Source organism: Ambystoma mexicanum, chromosome 6q (genome assembly GCF_040938575.1).
Source record: "Ambystoma mexicanum isolate Mex_15411 chromosome 6q, UKY_AmexF1_1, whole genome shotgun sequence".
NCBI lineage: Eukaryota > Metazoa > Chordata > Amphibia > Caudata > Ambystomatidae > Ambystoma > Ambystoma mexicanum.
In genome coordinates this window covers 567,219,243-567,240,469 of record NC_090937.1, presented here as the reverse complement: position 1 = coordinate 567,240,469, position 21,227 = coordinate 567,219,243, and positions in this window count along the sequence as shown.

Sequence of the window (21,227 nt, the reverse complement as noted above, 5' to 3'; positions counted from 1 at the left end):
ATTCTTAGAAGTACCGATCGGTCCTCCTTAGGTTTGGCCAGGTGAGTCGTGACCCGATTCTTAATTTAACCCTGGCAATTTGAATTTTGGTGCATTGTATCTGCAGACACAATTATTGACCAGGTAACACCAAGAATTTGAGATATGCCTGGGAAATTGTCTACCTGATTTAGGGCATTATTCCGCAGTGATAGACAATCTTTGGAATTTAGCCGTCCGGCACCACAGCAGGGGTCGCCGGCATGTACTATGTACTGTAAGCATGGCATTGGAAGTATAGTATTTAATGATATTTGGCACAAACAAACCAGACATGCCTCCGAACTTCAGTGGCCAATCAATGGTAGTTTCGAGATCCCTCGCATTGAATATTTGGAGTCAGTATTGTTAAAGAAAAAGGCTACACCAGCAGCATTTGATGTTTTACAGAATTGAAAAAAAAGAAGCGTTACAACAGCTTAAGATTAGAGAAAAACATGCGCGCCATCATAAGACGGTTGCCGAAAAAGCATTATTATATGATCAGGATAAACAGTCTGAGTCGGCTAAAAATATGAAAAGGGATTTCTCACTTGGTATCAAGAAAATCTATCCTTCAAAAGATCTTCATGATTCTGATGAGTTTTTTGAGAAAATATTAAATGAACGAAGGCCTGCTGCCTCTGCGTCACCTCTGTATGTTCCTCTTCCTGCTGCTGTACCTTTTCATGCTGTTATTCCTACTCTTCCTGCTCAACCTGTTGTTCCTATTCCTCCGACTGTTGTCCTTCCACCTGCTCCTCCGCCTCTTCCTGCCGCACCAGTTATAGCTCCTCCATCGAATTTGCCTGCTCCCTCTCTTCCAAGTGGTCTTGGGCCGCTTGTAATCGATCATGGTGCAGGTTCGAAGGTTGTCACTCGCAGTGCTGTTCCACCGGAGAAGAAACGTGAGTTAATTGCATGGGCTAAACATTGTATGGAGAAGGATGATCAAGCTAGTGTTTTTTCCACACTTTTTAATACAGATAATTTTCCTGAGAAAAATGTTTTTATTGAAGTTTTGGGGATTCAGTTATGTATAATGTGGGGAAGATTAAATAATGTGGATGTTCCGCAAGAGTTAACGGATCTAAATACTTTAGCACTTTCCAGAGATACTGTGGAGAAGGTAAATGAGCATGTCGAAAGGTTATTTGAAGATAGAAAAGAGTTAGAAAGGATACGGAATGAGGATGATGAAGAGGAAAGTATGTATGTACAGAAACGGTACCTTCCGTGTCGTAAACCGATGTCGGAGGAAATGCAAATTTGTAAGAAAGATGCAATTAGATGGATTTCAGACATATCTATAACTCCAGTTGAGGTAAATGACACATATAGTCAATATACGTTGGAAATGCAGAGAAAAGTGATACAGGTAATGATAGAGTACCTGCAAGATGAATGTGTAAAGAGGAAGATTAGTTGTCCCACAGAGTTATTGAATATTTATAAGAGAGCCTTTTCGGTTGACACTTCTTTGACTGCTTTAGCGCTCGACTTGGCTCTGTTGCTTAGTAAGCATTCGGAGTTGCCTACATCTCAGTTGCCTATGAGAGAGGTTCCTCCGACATTTGTCCCGAAGATTGAGGTTGCGGCTGATGCTGCACGAGGTATAATCGCTGTGGACATTCCTGCACATTATGTATCACAGTTTGTTCACGTCCCGTTTTCAGGACAGGAAGTGAACACCATTAGACAGTCTATTCCTGATATTAGGAAAAATCCGACAAGGTTCTATAAAGAGATGGAATCCGTTTTGCAATCCTCAGTGTTCACCTTGGGTGACATTGATTTGTTGTTTCCAGTACTCCTGCCCGTAGATTTGTGGAAACAAGTTAGAACTATTGACGATGTACATGGGCGAATTTAACTAGATTCGATGAGGAAAGGCCAGCTGGTGAGAGACCACAACAGGTGATATTAACCTTGCCTAAATTAAAAACCATAATTCCCGAAAAAAGAATTATATGGGACAATCTTACGGCATGTGTCCAAGGAAAGTCTGAGGGTGCTACCAAGTTTTTTAATCGGTTCGAACAGGTATTTTCAGATTTCAGTGGACAAGACATAGGCACAGAGTCTGGGAAAAGGTTATTTGTGGACAAATTTGTACGTGGATTGCTGCCTGACATCCAGTCACAGATTATGGTCTCTGAGAGCGCTTGGCAGGCGAAATTGCAAACAGAAGTACTGCATATGGCTCAGTATTATGAGAATCGTGTCAACAATGAAAAAGATATGATTGAAAAACAAAGGTGCTATTGCAGCAAATTGTTAGAGCACCCAGAGGGGGTAACTCTCAAGTTAGAGGTCATTATGTCCCACAGGGGAATGTGCCCTTGGGTCCTGTGAACATTAATCAATGTGCCTATTGTCGACGAGAGGGTCATTGGCGAGCACAATGCCCCGTCCTTCAACAGATGTCGAATAGAAATATGGGTAGGCGATCTAGAGGTCGTCCGGGCGTAGGGGCCCTGGTAGAGGTCAGTTTACACAGGACCCTCAACAACCTTTTTCACAGGACAATCAGACTCCGAGTGTGGATACTAGGAACATATTCGATCATCCTTCTACTGCATATTTATCTGAAGAGCTTCCTTTTGACAATATTCTGTTTCGTTAGTATTGCCCGAAGCAGGGTTTGGAACCTATGCCTATTCCCGTCATTCAGAAAGGTCCCTACGTTGAAATGATAGTGGGAAATAGGAAACATCCATTTTTGATAGATACTGGAGTGAAAAAGTGTTCCATTGATTGTTCACGGGTTCCAAACATTCCACTGTCAGGGCAAACCAATGTTTCTGTAGGGTTTTCCGGTACTCCAGTTGTTTGTCCGGTCTCTATGCCAGTACGTATTTCTTTGGGTCCTTTTATGGACCAGTGTCCTTTCCTATTGACCTCGGATTGCGGGAAAAACCTGCTGGGATTGAACTTGATAAAATAATTGAATGCAGTGATTTATTGTTCTTCTGATGGAGTACGTTTGACAATTTCACCGCAGCAATCTTCCGCCTCACAATTTCTGACAAGACCTTTGCCTCCAGAATTCATTGATGTACCAGAGAGCTCCTGGGCTGTTGACGACAATGATGTTGGTGTTTTGCAGATTGAGCCTGTTAAGATTGTTTTGAAACATGGAATTGAGCTGCCACGCATTCCCCAGTATAAGATTTCGGTTGAGGGCGAGCAAGCTTTGAAAAGTATTGTTTCCGATTTTGTGCACAGTGGTGTGATTGAAGAAATCTCAGGAAGTTTGTGTAATAGTCCGATTTTACCAGTGTACAAGAAAGGCAATAATGTAATTCCATTTCGTTTTATAATTGTTTTACGTGCCATTAATAAAGTTGTGGCACCGCAATTTCCAATTGTGCCTGATGTGACAACGATCTTAACCATGATTCCAGCTACAGCTACTTACTTTAGTGTTGTGGACCTAAAGAATGCGTTCTTTAGTATTCCAATACACAAGGATAGTAGATATTTGTTCGCGTTCACCTTAGAGGGACGCTTGTTTACATTTACTTGTGCACCTCATGGGTCCACAGAGAGTCCTAGTTTTTATAGTAGGGCTTTGAAAGAGCAACTTGATACCCTTGAATTGCCCTCTACTTGTACTTTGCTTTAGTACGTTGACGATTTGCTTCTGGCTGCAGACTCTGAGAGTGCCTGTAAGGAGGGCAATGTGTTACTACTCATTCATCTAGCTAAGCATGGTCATAAAGCTTTGCTTAAGAAATTTCAATATTGTTGCCAGGAGGTCGCCTATTTAGGCTATCTCCTGTCAAAGGAGGGAAGAAGATTGACACCTCAAAGAATAAAACACATTTCTGGCAAGTCTGTCCCAAATACGCAGAAGAAAGTTAGGGCCTTGATAGGTATGGCTTCTTACTGTAGGTTGTGGATCCCAAATTTTTCACTAGTGATAAAACCGATGTTGGCCTTGACCAAGAAGGGAATTTCTTCGCCTTTGCCATGGACTTCGAAACACCAGCAATCGTTTGACTTGTTTAAGACTGCATTATGCTCTGCACCAGTTTTGGGCACACCAAACTATGAAAAGGCCTTTGTATTGTTTGTGCATGAACGTGATGGATGTGCTTTGGCTGTATTAACGCAGGAGCATGGAGGGAAGAATAGGCCGTGCGGTTACTATTCCTCCGCCCTTGATGCTGTAGCATGCGCTTTGCCAAGATGTTTGCGCGCTGTCGCTGCTGCTGCTGCTCTGTAAAGCAGAGTGAGGGAATGGTCTTAGGCCATGATTTGACCGTAATGGTGCCTCACTCTGTAGATTTTCTATTGAACCGAACTCAAACGCAACAGCTCACTTCCGCACGGTTGACGAGATACGAATTGATCTTGTTTGCCCCTCACATTCAAATTAAGAGGTGTTGTGTTCTTAATCCGGCTGAACTCCTACCTTTCCCGCAAGATATTACTTGCGGCGGTGAAGACTCACATGATTGTTTGTATATGACCGAGCAAGAAACAAAGGGCAGGATTGATTTGAAAGATACCCCTTTGGATATTCCGCAAGGAGAGTTGTTTTGTGACGGCTCCTGCTTTAAACTTCCGGATGGTACATCCACAGTCGCTTATGCAATCACTACCTTGAGCACGTCTGTGGAAACTAAGAGAATTATGCATAATTCTGCGCAGGCCGCAGAGATTATAGCCTTAACCCGAGCTTGTGGACTAAGGGCTTGCAGTGAATATATATACTGATAGTCAGTATGCCTTTGGGGTGGTTCACAACTTTGGGAGACTTTGGTCGGAAAGAGGATTCCTAACCTCGTTTGGCACCAAGATCCAACATGGCACCCTAATAGTGCAACTTCTCTCAGCATTTGCTCTCCCTACTCAGTTAACAGTTGTAAAATGTGCAGCACATCGCAAGATTGTAGATAACATTAGAAAAGGGAATGCTTTCGCTGATCAAATAGCTAGACAAACTGCCACTGATCTCTTTACGGAGATATATGTTTCTAGGAAAACTGAAAATACTAATGTGATGGAAGAGGATGTGGGGTCTGTATGGGATATCCAAGCCGATGCCACAGTAGAAGAAATCAAGAGGTGGGCTGAGGGCTTGGGAAAACTTGATGACGATGGGTGTTGGGTGGACACGGTGGATGGGAAGTGGTTACTCCCCGATGCATGCGTGCTTATGATGGTTGTAATGGCACACGGTCCTACGCATGTGTGTGCTCAACAGATGACGAAAATGTTAGAAAGAGTGTGGGTAAATGACAAAATTTCAAAAATTGCTCAGCACTACGTCCAGAATTGTATGATTTGCCTACAACATAATGTGGGAAAGGGGACAGCAACCCCGAGGGGAAGTTTTGGGCCACCCTCTGTCCCATTTGAAGTAATTCACTTTGATTTTATTGAAATGGAGCGATGCAATAATTTAAAATATGTATTGGTAGTTATTTGTGCCTTTAGTAAGTGGGTTGAGGCTTTCCCTGTTAAAGATGCCACAGCTATGACCACTGCAAAAACTATGTTAAAGGAATATTTTCCCCGGTTCAGTTTGACAAGAGTTATCTGGTCGGGCATGGTCCACGCTTTGTCACCGCTGTAATCCGACAGATATGTACAGCGTTACAAATTGACAAACGGTTCCATTCAGCAAGACATCCTCAGAGCGCCGGACTAGTAGAAAGACACAGCGGTATCATCAAGAACAAACTCGCTAAAACGTGTGCCGGCACCAAACTAAAATGGCCGGACGCCTTACTGATTGTGATATTAGCGATGCGTACAACACCTCAAACTAAGACTGGGCTCCCTCCATTTGAGGTGGTAATGGGGAGACCTGCCAATATCTGGAATTTGCCAAAATGTCGAAAGTTAAGAGATATTGAAAATGTACTACTTTCAGATTATTGTAGCCAATTGACCAAAAACCTGTATTTGATTTACCACCAGGTACGAGAGGCCTTACCTGTGCGGTACGAAGGCCCGGGCCACGGCATACGACCCGGAAGCTGGGTGCTCACTAAGTCATTTGAGCGCGCTTCCTGCCTCGCGCCTCGCTAGCGTGGGCCGTTCCAGGTCCTGTTGGTCACCCAAACAGCGGTGCCGGTAGCTGGCCGAAAGAATTGGATCCATGCGTCACACATCAAGAAACTTCCTCACCCTGTGCCACATGTTACAGAAGAAGCAGAACCCCTTGCTGATACTGCAACCAACGATCCTAAAGCAGTAAACAGCACTGAGAGTGTGCCAGAGAATATCTCTAAGCCCGAGAGGCTTGGGGAAGCTGCCATTTTGTTTCCACACTCTCCACCGATTTTGCACCCAGGAACGGCTGTCTCAAACGCAGCCCCTTTGTTTGTCCCGGATACGTTGCTTCCAACGGGAAGTGACGACACATTGCTTCCGGATCAATCAGTACCCGGAAAAACCAGATACCACTTGCGTCCAAGAAAATAGACATATGGCAAGGTTCAACTTTGCATTCAAGGAAGGAAAAGAATCATCGAGGGCTTACTTTTGCCCAAATTTGAGAAAGGGGATTCTGTTGGCTAGGGTTTTGGAAGGACATAGAAATTGCGCGACCAGGCGGTCGCCAGCAATGAACATTGGGGTTTCCGTTTTGAAGACTGCAATGCCTGCTACCGCCACCGCTCATATTGGACTTGTAAATAAGGGGGTGACCAACCGGGACAATGGACAAAATGCCTGGGCCCCGAAAACGTACTGCTGTATTTTTGTAATAATATTTGGTTTTATAATAGGCACTGTTGTAGGCCTTTGGTATTTAGAAGAAGCTTATCCTTTAGAGTTTTCGCTACCGACTGTAAATGTACCCACTGTTCATACACCTTTTGTGCATTCGCACACTTTGTCCCCTAGAGATTCCCAGCACAGACAAAGGTATCATAATAATACCCTGTTACCTATAATGAATGCTACGCATGCCATTTTTAATAGATCCAATTGCTGGGTCTGTTCACATTTACCGCAACACGGGGACAAGGGGCCATGGTGGTATATTCATCCTTTAGCATTGACAACTGCTTGCTATGCTTCTCTTAGAGCACTGTTCTTTGGCCGATGGAATGATAGTGTCTCAGGGAATTTTGATGGCACCAGTTTGAATAGTTTTGAGAAACATGTTTTGACTCCCCTGGGATGCTCTCTTATTGCAAATAGGAGTAGACCGAATGTTGCTTCTATTAGGCCTTCTGATAGACTGTCTCGTCCTTTTCAATCTTTGATTTCCTTTAAAATGGCTCCGATAGGCAATAAGGATGCCATGCCTCCTTCTTACATTGTTAACCATAGCCCCGATTCAGTTTCTTTCTGCATACAAAGGAATGGCACGCGGTCAATGGGAGATTTTAAAGGTTGTGCCAACATTGCAAATTTGACTGGGGAAGACAGAGCTTTGTATGTAGGCGAACCTGTCTATTTTGTTTGCGGTAATATAGCGTTTCCATGGTTGCCCAGGGATTGGCAGGGAACCTGTTATTTAGGCATCCTGTTACCTGGGGTGTTCATAGCGAGTACTAAAGAAGTTTCGAAGGCTCGTCCACGACGGGATGAGAGTGGTGATACCCCGGCACAAGTATTGGGAGATATAGCGAAATCAGTTGTGCCATTTTGGGGGCAGATAGCGAATTCAGAAGATATCAGGAAACTAGCGAGAGTATTGGAGAGAACCATCAACCGGACCATAGATATACTCTACAATATGACATTAGAGCAGAAAACAATAAGATTAGTAGCACTCTAAAATCGAATGGCATTAGATGTCTTTCTAGCTGAGCGTGGTGGAGTATGCAAATTAGTGGGGTCCGCTTGCTGTGTTTTCGTACCAGATTCCTCCCCAACTATCTCTAAGGCAATACAAAATCTGCACGTCCGTGGTTCTGAAGTGCATGTTCCCGAGGGAAACTGGGATCTAAGCGCTTGGTTCTGGGACTTCTTGCGATCTTGGGGTTGGAAGGTACTTTCGGTTTTATTAACTATTTTAGTGCTGTTGTTCCTTTGTTGCTATATTCAGTGTCTGCCTGGTATATGTTCGATGCTAGGGGATGTTGTGCACAAGCAATAAATTCGATAGGACATGAGGTGTATGCCTCGGATAAAACTTCCAAAGAATATGTGTTAAAAGATATATTAATAAAAGACCTAATAGCAATAGATATTTCAGATAGTGATTCAGGGTACATGGATACTGATGCATGGAGTTATTTGTAAGGAGACCCAAAATAGTTTTTAGCACTTGGCATAGGCCAAAAGGAGGGTTTGTCGGAATAAAAAAGTATATTGTGCCTCCTATTGTGATAAATATATTAATATTGGCCTACGCCAAGCTGCTCAAAAGTCACTTGCGAGATCTGTGTTGCAAGGTCTTGACCTTTAATCCATGTAGGCCGCCATTTTAGGTCAAACCGCCATTTTAGGATTTATGTGGAAAAGTCACCCTGTGAGCTAAAATGGTGGGCGATGTCATTGCAAAATACAACATGGCCTTCTTGACCTCTGTACATCGCTAATGTGTAATCTGCCTGCAGGCTACTTGTTGAGGTCATGAACTGAGACCTCGTCCTACGTTGACCTATGTGTAAAAGGATTACTTGCGCAATGAAACCAATCCACAAGTATATATTATGATAATGTATTTACAGATTGGACCAAGAACATCTGTTTTACTATATTGTATTAATGTTTAAGACCTGCAATACGAAACTTAGAATACACAGTTAATGCATACGCTTATTGTTACATGTAATAAAGAACAAACCAGTTAGATGCAGTTATTTGAGACTCTGCAACGAACCCTAAAATTGGTGATGTATAAAGTAGAATATTAACCCAAAGAAGGGTTGGCCATAGCGCTCACAAAATGTATAAAAAGTGAATGCATTCTAATGTACTGTCTCTCACTGAACACGCTGAACCACGCTGGAGTTCTTTGTGTTGTACTGAGGGCCGATAGCTATCTGACTTTGCACTGTTTTGTAATTGTATTCGACAGAGTATAAAGTACTTTGTATGTTCCTTTGAAACCTGTGTTTGGTGTATTTCCTTTTGGGGTACTCAGCCTTGATATTTTGTTTCTCTTTTCACATTAAAACTTTGGCGCTGGTTTGGTGCCTGTTGGCGAATCCTGGCGAGACTCTGAATTATTTTGTGAAGTTTAATGTTATTTTGTCATGGAGGGTATAGTTATAGGTGGTCCAAAAATCGTTGAAATCTGGATAGACATGAATGGAAACAAATGTTGTTTGCGGCTACAGACCAAATGGCTGGACGGATTTGCACCAAGCTTGCACAAGGAGTGGCGGCCTGATTTTGAAAGCGTGCTTTTGCAAATTTGGTGTTAATCCATCTGTGTGACATCTGTGTCCGCTCCATGGACTCACTTTCTGGTTCGGTGTCCACAGACGCCTCTGGGCCTATCAGTAGTCCACAGACGTTGTAGTGAAAACATATTAAACACACATTACAATTGTCAAACAATTGAAATAATCTCTACGGAGGTGAGGGGTGATGAGGTTGGGGTAGGATTTGTCCAGCAAAAAGGCAACAAATCTGATTTATTTTTTCTTCTCCAATGTTCTGGGACATTTCTGTGATGTGCACAAACTTGACAACAGTTCGAGGACATCCATGCATATTTCTGATTTAAAGGGTTGGTATAGAGCAGTTTTTCGATAGCTTAGAACTTTGGTGCCATTTAATAAAACTGCCTGAAATATTGTAATATAGTTAGTTGTAGGGTCAACCTTGATATGATATGGCATTTGTAACGCACCTATACACAAGTGTTTCAAGGCACGAGAATGCTTTTACAATGTTTGGTACCGTGCTGCTTGACAAATCTGTGAACACTTTTGCAAAAATATTTTAGACCCAACTTTGAATGTTTTTGTAAGATTTGGTGGGATTTTGTGAAGAGGTGACAAAATTAGATGTGGCGTTCCAACATATTATATGGCTTATAACTTCGGTGCCAGTTGACGAATTTGCACACAAATTTGCAAAAAAGATTATAGACCGAACTTTAAATGTTTGTGCAATGTTTTAATGGATTTTGTCAAATTTGGGCTAAATTATATCATTATGTTATGTACCTACATTTTGACACTTTTCAAATAATAAAACATGGATGGATTTGCAGCAAACTGGAGCGACGAGCATTGACAAGAGCCTGAAAGCATAGTTTCACAATGTGTATGTGCTTTTTTTTTAAGTGATATAATGCAGGTACAAAAAATAGTGATATGCCTTTGGTGACTGAGGAATAGCCTGTGGCCATGGCAAGTGGTGGTCATGCCCAAGACAATCTGGCCACTGGCCATGGCCACCAGGGACTGGCAATAGAGTTAAAGTGGGCAGGTTCACCACGAATCGGCTATGGGGTCAAGTTTTTTAAAAACAGGAACAGGCTTCAATGGGATACAAAATTCTATTTTTGGCTACAGCCCAAAGTGCTTGACACAATTGCAGCAAACCTGCGTGAGGTGCGTCAGCAAGGACATGAAAGCATGCTTTTGCAAACCTGTCATCTGTTTTATTTTTTTTCAAAGTGTCACTATATATGTCCAAAAAATGTGATATAACTTTGGTGCCTGGGCAGTGGGCCTGGCCCTTGGCAAGGACAAATGTCTACTCTGATTTGCTCATTGGGGCATGCAACATGGCCGAAGCCCATGCCCCATGGATTGTGGAGACTGTTCATGACTGCAAGCCATGAGCCCTGGCCATTTGTCTTATTATGGCGGTATAGTGGACACTGGACCAGGATGCTGTCTAGGTGCAGTGGATAACAGGGGTGGTTTGGTGGGGCTGGGGTTATGGCCGAGCATCATACTCTTTGCAATTCATCCATGACTTGCATCCCCAGCATGCACTGCTTAAAATGACACACATCAGAATGCGCTGCAAAAAATATGTTTGTTAAAGGAGGTTTATAGTTATTTCATATATGTTATAAGAGGAATTAATAATAACTAGCATACAGTGCTGTAACATCATGAAACAGTTTCACGTATGAAAAATATTGAAATTTACTAAAACAACATTTTTAAAGGGACATTATGGTAAATTTGCACTAATAAAAACCTATGCAATTCACTGAAAACTCTTTGTTAAAGGGACGTCAGGTTTAAGTTGCACTAATAAAAACCTATGAAATCAATTGAAAAAACGTTGTTAAAAGGACATTGTGTTTGCAAAGTAAAATCCAAAAAACGAAGAAATTCGCCAGTTATTGTGAGCTATGCAAACATAATTTGTGCCACCAACATGCACTGCTAAGACTAACACCCAGGACATCAAAGATGACATCACAAATGGCATCATTGATGACATCACTGATGACATCAGTTCTGATGAAAGGCCCCTATAAGGGGTTCTTTTTAGAATATTGCTATATTGTTCTGTTTAAGTGTTGTTAATACAGCAATCTAATCATACATTCAGGCAATGGCTGCAGCATGGACCATTGAAGTAGAGTATTTTTAATATGGTACTCTTGGCCAGTAGAATCACAAGTCCAAGCATATCAGAATCTTGACTAATGAAATTACCTATTAAACTAATAATATGAGAATTACTACACACATATGTTAGTACAACAATACATATGGAGATCATCAAATATTCATCTGAGACACATACATTGAAACTCTAGTGAGGAGGAAAGAAACACAGTGACCAAAAAATGACACTAAGATTAGAGTCGTTCATCATCATGTAATGAATTGTCTGTCTGGGGTCTGCTTATTGTCCCATGTATGTGCATTATGAAGTTAGGCTAAACCATAAGGAAAGTACCTTATGAACGTAGAACAAGGTTAAGGCCTACATATACAGCAGCTTTAGAGTATGTGTATCATGTTTCAATGCAGTAGGACCAGATCAAGTCATCTGCTTAAATTATCAGTGTCACTGACAAAAACAACTGTCCCGGATATGTCATCTTTGATGTCCTGGGTGTTAGTTTTAGCAGTGCATGATGGTGGCGTGAGTTATGGTTGCATAGCTTACCATAACTGGTGAATTTCTTTGCTTTTACAATTTTAACTTGCAACCATAACATTCCTTTAACAACTTTTTTTTTCTGTGAATTGCATGGGTTTTTATCAGTGCAACTTAACCATAACGTCTCTTTACCAAAGTTTTTTCAGTGAATATATGTATAAATAGAAAGAAGCCTGTGGGTGCAGCTGGGAGTGCCATACATTCCCTAGAAATTACATTGTTAAAGGGGGCTGGACATCATATCATGTGTGCTGCAGTGCAGCCCCCTGAAAAGGTACAGGTGACTTTTGCAAATAAGGTGAACTGCACATTTCTCAGTTTTTTTGTGAGCTGCAAGCAAAGAGTTATTTTTGTATTATTTATTAAAGAAACAAACAAGTGCCAAACATTAGATATTTTGGTAATTTGCTTTATGTCATCATCTCTGTTAGAAAAGGTTCTGAATGTCTGACCTATTCCATTTACTTAATACATTGTTTCCTTTGAACATGTGCTGGCAGGAAAGGATCTGATCTCTTTAAAACAATGTTTACAGCAACATTTCATCAGCATGAACAGGTATAAGCTTAACCTGAGTCTGTGACTCGAATATATTAAAGGTTCGCCCATAACCGAATAACACAAATACAGTGGAAATGTAGGTGATTCGAGGTCACTGTATTTTTTCACCTGGTATAAATGGGTGCACAGCCAATCAACCAGTTCTCCCCAACGATGTTTGCCCTTCTGTCAAAGTGTGCTTAGACTTTTGAAAAGAAATTAAAATGTTTGGGTCAGCTACTGCGCTCAACCACATCACATGTCCTCAGAGAGTTTTGCACATCCCATAAAGTGTTCTTATACATTTAATAAGAAATGTACCAGGCTCAACCAAGTTGTGTGTGAAAGCAGATTCATTAAAGTCATACTTTCCAAAAGATGTCTTACCTTCAACAAAGTGATTTAATACATTTTGTCTAGTGATCATGTCAGTTCCTGCACTCAGCCAAGTTATGTGTTAGCACACATTCAATCAACCAGCACATCCCAAAGACATTTGACATTCACTGAAAGTGTTCTTATGAATTTGACAAGGATTTTAAATCCTTATGCTAGATACTAAATTCAACTAAGTCATGCTTATGTGTATCTTTAGACAGTCAGCACTTTCCCTTCACTACAAGTGTGCTAATAAATTTAACAAGAAATTAAATTGCTGACATAAACTATGACACTCAACCAAGCTGTGTGTAATTACACATTTAATGAGTTCAAGATCCCCAAAGACATTTCTACTTCCCAGAGAACAGCCCTCATCCACTGGCAGCCTTGAGTGTATATTTCAAACATTGGTTGTGGAGGGCTGTGTGATTTTTCACGTGGCCACAACTGCACAATGTAGTTGTACAATGTTTACCTTCCGTCACAGTATGCTAATAAATCTGACAAGAAATTCAAATACTCATGTAAGCTACTGCTTTAAACTAAGCTAAGTGTCAGTGCACAGGCATCAGTGCTCCAAAAAGATGGTTGCTCTTCCTTCAAAGTATGCTAATGCATTTGACAAATGATTTGAAAGATGTTATCAACTACTATCATCAACCAACGTGTGTGTGAGAATGCATTTGATCAACCAGTGCTCCAAAAAGACATGTGCCCTTCCATCAAATTGTGCTAATAAATTAGACAAGAAAACCAAATGCTTTTGTCTTTTTTGGAACACAATTAATCTTTGTGTGCTTGTGCATTAATCAAGTGTCAAACCCCAAAGATGTTCCCCTTTGCTCAAAGTGTGCTAATACATTTGAAGTACATTATGTGGATATTCAGCTTCTGCACTCAGCCATGTAGTGCATTAGCATGGATTCCATAAACCAGTACTTCCCAAGGACGTTTACTTTTCCCCAAAATGCTAAATAGTTTGACAAGAAATGAAATTTTTCTTGCCAGGTACTACATTGAACTAAGAGAGTGAGTACACATTCAATGTATTAGACATTTGCCCCGCCCTCAAAGCGTGCTCATAAATTTGATAAAAAATGTAAATGCTCATGTCACATACTCACTCAGCCATGTCATGAATGATCATACTTCCAATCACATCACACACCCCAAAGAATATTTTGTCTTCCCTTAAACTCTGCTAACAAATTGGAGAGGAAATCCAAGTGCTTGTATCAGCTCCTGTGCTAAATCACTGTCATGCTGCACTGGCCATTGGAGGTGCTTCAACCCTCCGTCTCACCACCACCATCATCACAGCGCCTGTGGGAACATGTGCTTGTTCTCACAGGCTGCTTTGAGACTGACTCACCTGCTCTACTTGCCTTCTAACCTGCTTCCTACAACCTGCAAACGTGCAGAAGAATGCTGGCTCTTCCTTCTGATGGTTTTCCCTCATGACTGGCCAAAATTGTTCCACACACAGGACACTGTGCGATGTGTGGGTGGAATTGAGGTCATCACTCCCTGTGGTACGTCCTGTGTTTCCTTCTCTGCCAAGGCAAGAAGACCGTGCTCCACTACAACCTCTTCTTGTACCCGACCCCTCCACCCCCTCAGGTAGGTTCATCTCCTGCACAGACAGCTCTGCGGGCTGGTCCTGCCCCTGAGCACCCTACTGACACCCACCTCCTTTGTCTGAAATAGAACCCTTATTCATCTAGATAGAGCCAACTCCCTCCACCTCGCTTTCCTCCCAATAAGGGATAATCGCAAACACCCCATCTAGATTGTTTGCTTTGGCCACCCTTAAACATGAGCGACATGCATGCCAGAATCTCTGATGCTATTGTGGATGTATCAACATGATGTCATGCCTTTCTTAGCTCTGCGGGGACTTCCACATAAGGCACTTCCTTCTCTTCCTCTGTGCTTGTCGCTGTTGGGCCTCCTCGGAGAAACCAACATGCCCTCCTACTGCTCAGGCCTTCCCAGTGCTTCTGTAGCAACCCACACTGACCCAGAGGATTGGCAGTGCTCAGCAACACATGATCACAAACCATTGCCCATAAACTACAAGCTATTCACTTTCCTCATCAATCATTGGGGAATCCCCCTCGTCCCCAAAGAATAATTGCAGCTCCTCCTCAACCTCCTGCCTGACATTCTTAACGTTAACCTTCCTGTGCCCCATGCATGCCATGAGTGCCACAAAGTGCAGCTGCAACTGCAGCTACAACTACAACGAAAACTTAAACATTACTCAATAATAAAATAATCAGTGCTTAATTTGTGCCAGTGTTTGCCGGTCCCCAACACTGGCACAGTTTTTTCGGCACCGGCACTCAGCAGTGCCCAGGGAATGAAGGCATTCATCAAAGAAAGTTAACACGTAAGGGGTCAGTCAGGAGGGAGCTTGGCGTCAGTCAGGAGGGAGCCATGCTCACCCGCCTGCGCGTTGCCATGGTTACTCTTGCAAGGAGAACCCTCGGCCTCGCTTCGCTTTCTTGGAAGCCTTAGCCTTTCCATTGGGAATGATTCTCGAGACGAGTCCTGTGGCGACATTTCTTCTCTGTGTCTCCGTCTCGAAACAAACGCCCCACATGGAACAGTGGCGCTCTGCCCGATCCCCCCACTCCTCAGCCCCTCCCGGGCTTCGCCTGGCCCCGGTCCAGGCTCTGACAGGAAAATGAAAGTGAAAGCGCCTCAGCCTCCTCCCTCCCTCTGTGCCTTAAGCTAGGCCCTCCCTGGTTTCTCACAACCCTCTCCGTAGGCACCGCAGGGTCTGAGCTTCCCCCACCTGCAGTGCACAGAAGTGCGCCTTCTCAGCACACCCCTGTGTTGTGGCCTAAATGGATGACAGGACGATGTAGGGTTTCTAACAGTCTTTATTGACTGGCAACAAGTGGAGAGGTTCTAAAGCGGCTTGGTGGTGCGGGGCGCTTACTCACTGTTCAATGTGACCAAGTCCTGTGCTTCCCCAGTTGCTTCACTGTGGATGGGTTGTGCTCACCGGTGGCACGCTGTAGACTCCTAGGGCCCCCATGAAGCCTCCGGTGGCTGTGGTGTTATGCCCTAGGAGCTGTGGTGAGAGTTCTGTAACTCACTCTCCTTCTCATGTAGTCAGGAGCAGCGCTCCTGCACGACCGCTTCGGCTGGCAGGGCGCCAGGAAATCCTGCCCCTGGACTCCTTTTCAAATCGTTATGAAGTTTTTAATGGGAAACAGTTGCCGGCAGAAATGTTCAGTCAGACGAAGCAGGACTAGAGGGGGCAACTGCAAGACAAAGGAGGCTAGAAAAGCGTGACTACTTGATACACCGTAGTAAGTTAGTAACATGTTTGAAGGGAACTGAGGTATATCAACGAAACTACTACCGTTAAAAATAAACGCCTCTTAATGGCCCATAAGCATGAGTTTCCCCAACCACTGCGCGTGTGTACAGGAGAACATGGTGCATTGTCGTTGTGTCCTAGACACAATATCCAAACTTGTTAAAAATCGTAGCTATTTGGTGTTATGGACCCAAGCATTAGCTCATTGCGACAGGTGGCTCATATTTATGTCCAGTGTTAGTGGTGGCAGGTGGTTGTATTTTCTTTTCTCTTTGGTTTATTGTAGACTTTTCACTTCGCGTTTATATTTTAAATGGTGACCTGTCAAGAGCAGTTTGATTACCAGAGCATGCATTTGCAAACTTGTAGTTGATGCCACACGACCCCCTTAATAAATTGCAAGTAAACGTTCCCTAAAAAGGCTAGCGAGATAAAGAAATCAGTCATTTTACAGGTGTAGTTTAAGGGGTCAAGGTAAAAAATGAAACCCAAAAGTGAATCCCGTACAATTTTCATCTACCATATCAACAGCTGACTCGATACCTATTTTATGCTTTAGTCCCATCCCTGGACCCTCGTCTTCACTTCACACCAGACAGCGGTGACCCCTGCCGGACAGAGCCGGGAGCACCTGCAGTGAGGGTGCACCGAGGGGGCAACATGGCAGGAAGGGGCGACCCCCGCTCAGGGTAAGTGCCAACTGCAAGCTTTCACAGCACTTAAAACAATGATGGTTCTGCAAATGAGGGTATGATAGGGGTCACATTCTATGCCTCCCTCGTGCTTATATCTGTTCTCTGTGCTTTCTCTTACCCCTAGTGTCCTTTCTCTGCCTACGCCTCTTCTTTCTCTGCGCCCCGCTTTCTGTGACCATTTTGATTTTGGTTTTGATTTTGGTTATGACCAGTATATAAAGGGAATGGGAGGTGGGATTGTGTAATTACTTAATCATAATTGCTCTTTTATAACGCACTTCATACCAGACAGTGGTTTGAAATGGCATCGGGATTCGAAATTGTGTTGCGCTGCGTTGCCAAGTACTGGTTGCAAGCACTGGTAGAGCCAACCACTTTGTCATATGCTTAGGAATTAGATAGGCATTTGTCAGGCACTGCCATCATATGCCCAGGTACTCACACCATTACCCAGCTGTTGCCATTTTATGGCCAGGTACCACCATTACGGCAGTACCTGGCAAATGTCTATCACACTGAACTGGCTCGGGCCGACCACACTGCGGGTGGCGCCCGCTGGCCCTGGGTCCAGCATTATGGGGCCAAGATTTTCTGGGCACAGGCACTTATTTTTTTACAAATTAAGCACTGATAATACTACTACTTCCACTACTACTACTACTTCTTATTACAATGCAGTAGAAAATAGGTACACGAGAAATACATGTGCATTTTGTTTGCTTTTTGGGTATAATAATAGGTGTGTGAAACCTTTTTTTGGGCATTTGAACTTCTATAGAGGGGAACACAATGGGGAAGGTATTTGAGGAAAGCTAAACGTTTTTTTTCTTCTTTTTTATAAGGGGAAACTTAATGCAGGGCAGTGTCACATTCTGAGCAAACATTTAGGCAAAGGGAGCACATGCATGGTTTAAAAACAAATGAAATGCTCCAAAATGCACTGACCACCCACCAAGTGTGAGCCAGCCGTGCGCAACTACTACCCTCGCAGCCTAGTAAATTGCACAAAGAAATAAGAAGCAAGTTGTTACCTTTATGAAGGGCAAACCTCCTTTAGGGACTTTGTGGCTGCACAAACCTAACAGATCACCCAAGAGGGACCTGACGGGCTAAACAAACCTGACAAATAAGCTTGCTATTCAATCCATCTGGTCTACCACGCCTGATTACACAATGAATCATTTTCCGATAGCTTTCCGATAGCCGGAAGCCCGGCACAAGTTTGTTGGTGATTCGTCAGTGCCCATAAACCCATCGCGTTTTCAGAGATGGGAAGAATCTTCTCTAAAAGATTTTTCTGTTACCATGAGCCAGGTCTAGAGATGTTTTTCCAGGCCTAGTTACAACTTGGAAGAAGGCTGAATGGTGCTACTGTTTAAGTCAGCATGTGAGTAGCGGGTGATTGTAGGGAGCCCTTCGCCAGACTGAGTACAACTCTAGGTTGCGTAATCAGTCATACAGGACATTTGCCACATATTTCAATATTTGGCAGTATAGCCAGCAATCTTAAACACATGTGAGAGATAAAATCAAGGGTGTATTTATATCAATAGGTGGGCAGAAGGCATCAGGGCATTTTCAATAGACAGAGCATACAAAGCTCTGGTACCAATAGAGCTGGATGAGGTAATACGGAGATGTACACTGTTGATGGTATAATCAGCATGATGCAAGAGAACAGATACATTTTCCTTGTTGGATGATCAAGGTCTTGGATGGAGAAAAAATAACTTTAAAGTGAATACAACACAAAAAGAAAGTAGGAAAATACATTTGAATGATACTCAGGGGGCCAAGAGGGCTTAACTCCCTGCTTCCCCCACGTAGCCACATTCATCGCAATAGCCCCTGCAGATGGCTCCTCTTTACAGTCACTCACTCATTTACAAGCAGGTACATTGTGCACATTGATGTTCATTTAGAGTGTGGCGTACAATCAGCTAAAAGTCAGCCGATGTTTACTTCCTCTGACGTAGACCTACAGTACACTGCCATATCATGACCATTGCGCTGCCTGGTGGTATAACTGTGTATAAATTGATGGCGGATCCGTGTCCAGTGCGGAGACATCAACACAAATGACCTAAGTCTGCCACCGACATAAGAATATGTATGATCGGACCATCGGCAGAAGTGATGTCAAACCCTTTCCGGCAGCAGTCTGACTGCTGGTAGAAGTGATGTTGAACCCTTTCTGGAGGCGATACGACCACCAGTGAAAGAGACCTTTTCCGGAATCAGTCATACAGCCGGCAGAAGCAACGCTGCCACAACCACTGCAATATGTCTCCAGCAAAGTCTGGGCAGACGCAAAGAAGAGGTTCACAAAGCCCAATCGGCCACATTTCCACACATCAGATATGGCAGTGTGATGGCCCAAGGGTTCACTGACATGGAATTGCAGGTGTTGGTGAACAACAGGATGACATTAGAGGCATGACTCCTTGGTGCAGAGATGCACATCACAAGTGGCAGTGAGAAGGGGGACATTTGGATGGGACTAGTCAATGCAGTAAATGGTATGTCAACTATGCCACGAGAGAAGGAAGACCTATATAAGAGGTGGAATTACCTCTAGCGGGCCATGCTCTAGAAAATATCAAAGGCAAAAGAATTCAAGAACAGCCTAGTGAGGGTTGACCAGAAACCATTTCATCGACTGCGGGGAGCAGAAAGTGTTCCCACTGATTGAAGTGGAAAGTGTGACGAGCATACAGGAGGGACATGACACAGATGAGGGTACACCAACACATTCTGCAATACAAAATAACCATGCACGTACATGAATGCACAATCATGCAGGTGCAACATGTACGCATGTCAAAAAACATTACCCCCATGCCAAGTGCACTAACACTCACCTTCCGATGACACCCATTAGACATGCATCTATAACTCAACACACACACGGATACCAATATAACACCTGACCACAAACTGATGCCATGAATACATGCTTTGCCCTATGCAGGAAACACATCACAGCAGTACAGTAGCCATGATACTGCACATGCCAAATGACAGAGAAGGAGTGGCAAGAAGCAGTATGCTGAAAAATCAGGCCACATGGCCAGCACCTCGTGCGACACTACACATCACAATGAAAGCAGTGCAGGCACAGCAACTGTGGATCATGGCAGGCAGCAGAACTGCCATCAACCGGTCACCTACAGCAGACCCAATACATGTTGCAGTGCCCATGTCACATGTAAGAACAGTTGAGGATGAAGAAGACGTGGCAGCTGTTGACCTTGTGGAACAGGCACCCATGCAGGAGGGAGAGGATAAAGGTATTCATGGTGGCATAGAAAAGTACTCAGACGACCAAACATAAGATTGGCCTCATACATCTACCCCACTGCACACACCCACTACATCTGACAGTGTGAAGATCAATGACCACAGAGCCCTGTTTCTTGAAGGCCAATGTAACCTAGTCCACAAGGCTAGACAGCAGTCTGATGCAGCTGAAAAAAGCTGCACAGCCAGGAGAGGATCATGCAACAATTGGAGCAGTACAACCAGCTCCTCACATGCCAGAATTAGATTTGGGCATCACCCAGGGAATCATTGGACAAGCGCGCACCTGCCATCATGGGCCTATATGAAAAGGCAAGAGTAGAGCAGGTACAGTTCACAAAAAAAGGAGGAAGCTGAAGCGAAGCAACACTGGATTAGTAGCATCAAAGACGGGATTCACATGTGCTGTGTTGGCTGTTAGTATCTTGCAGTGTGGCATACACCAGGACAAGGTCTGCTCTGTTGAAGTCACCAACAGAGTGCATTAAAGGCATGGTCTAGTAAATAAATGTATTTAAAAAATAGCTAGGCAAAATAAAAAAAAAATACTAGCATTCTCTTTTTAAAAACTTCCTATGTAAAATTTTGAGCTATTCAAGCTCAAAATTCGCAAAAGCAAGCACATGGGCGCATCCATTTTGTGAAATGGATGCCCTCCTGTGCTGGCTTTTGCTTTTGCGGCACTAATGAAGGAAAAGCCAGCCAGCTGAAGTAAACAAAAGCTACCGCTGTATGGCTTTCCCTTCATTAGTGCTGTAAGCGGAGGACGGGGACCGGAGACCAGAGCAGGATAGCTGCAGCTGAATCTCGGTAAGTGCTATTTATTTATTTTTTAAAATAAGCACTAGCTGTGTTTTTTTTCTAAGTTTTCCGGGCTGGGGGAGCCCGGAAAACTTAGAAATAAAACCGCAGCTTTAAAAACGTTGTATTTATGTTTGTGGTCGCTTTTGAAG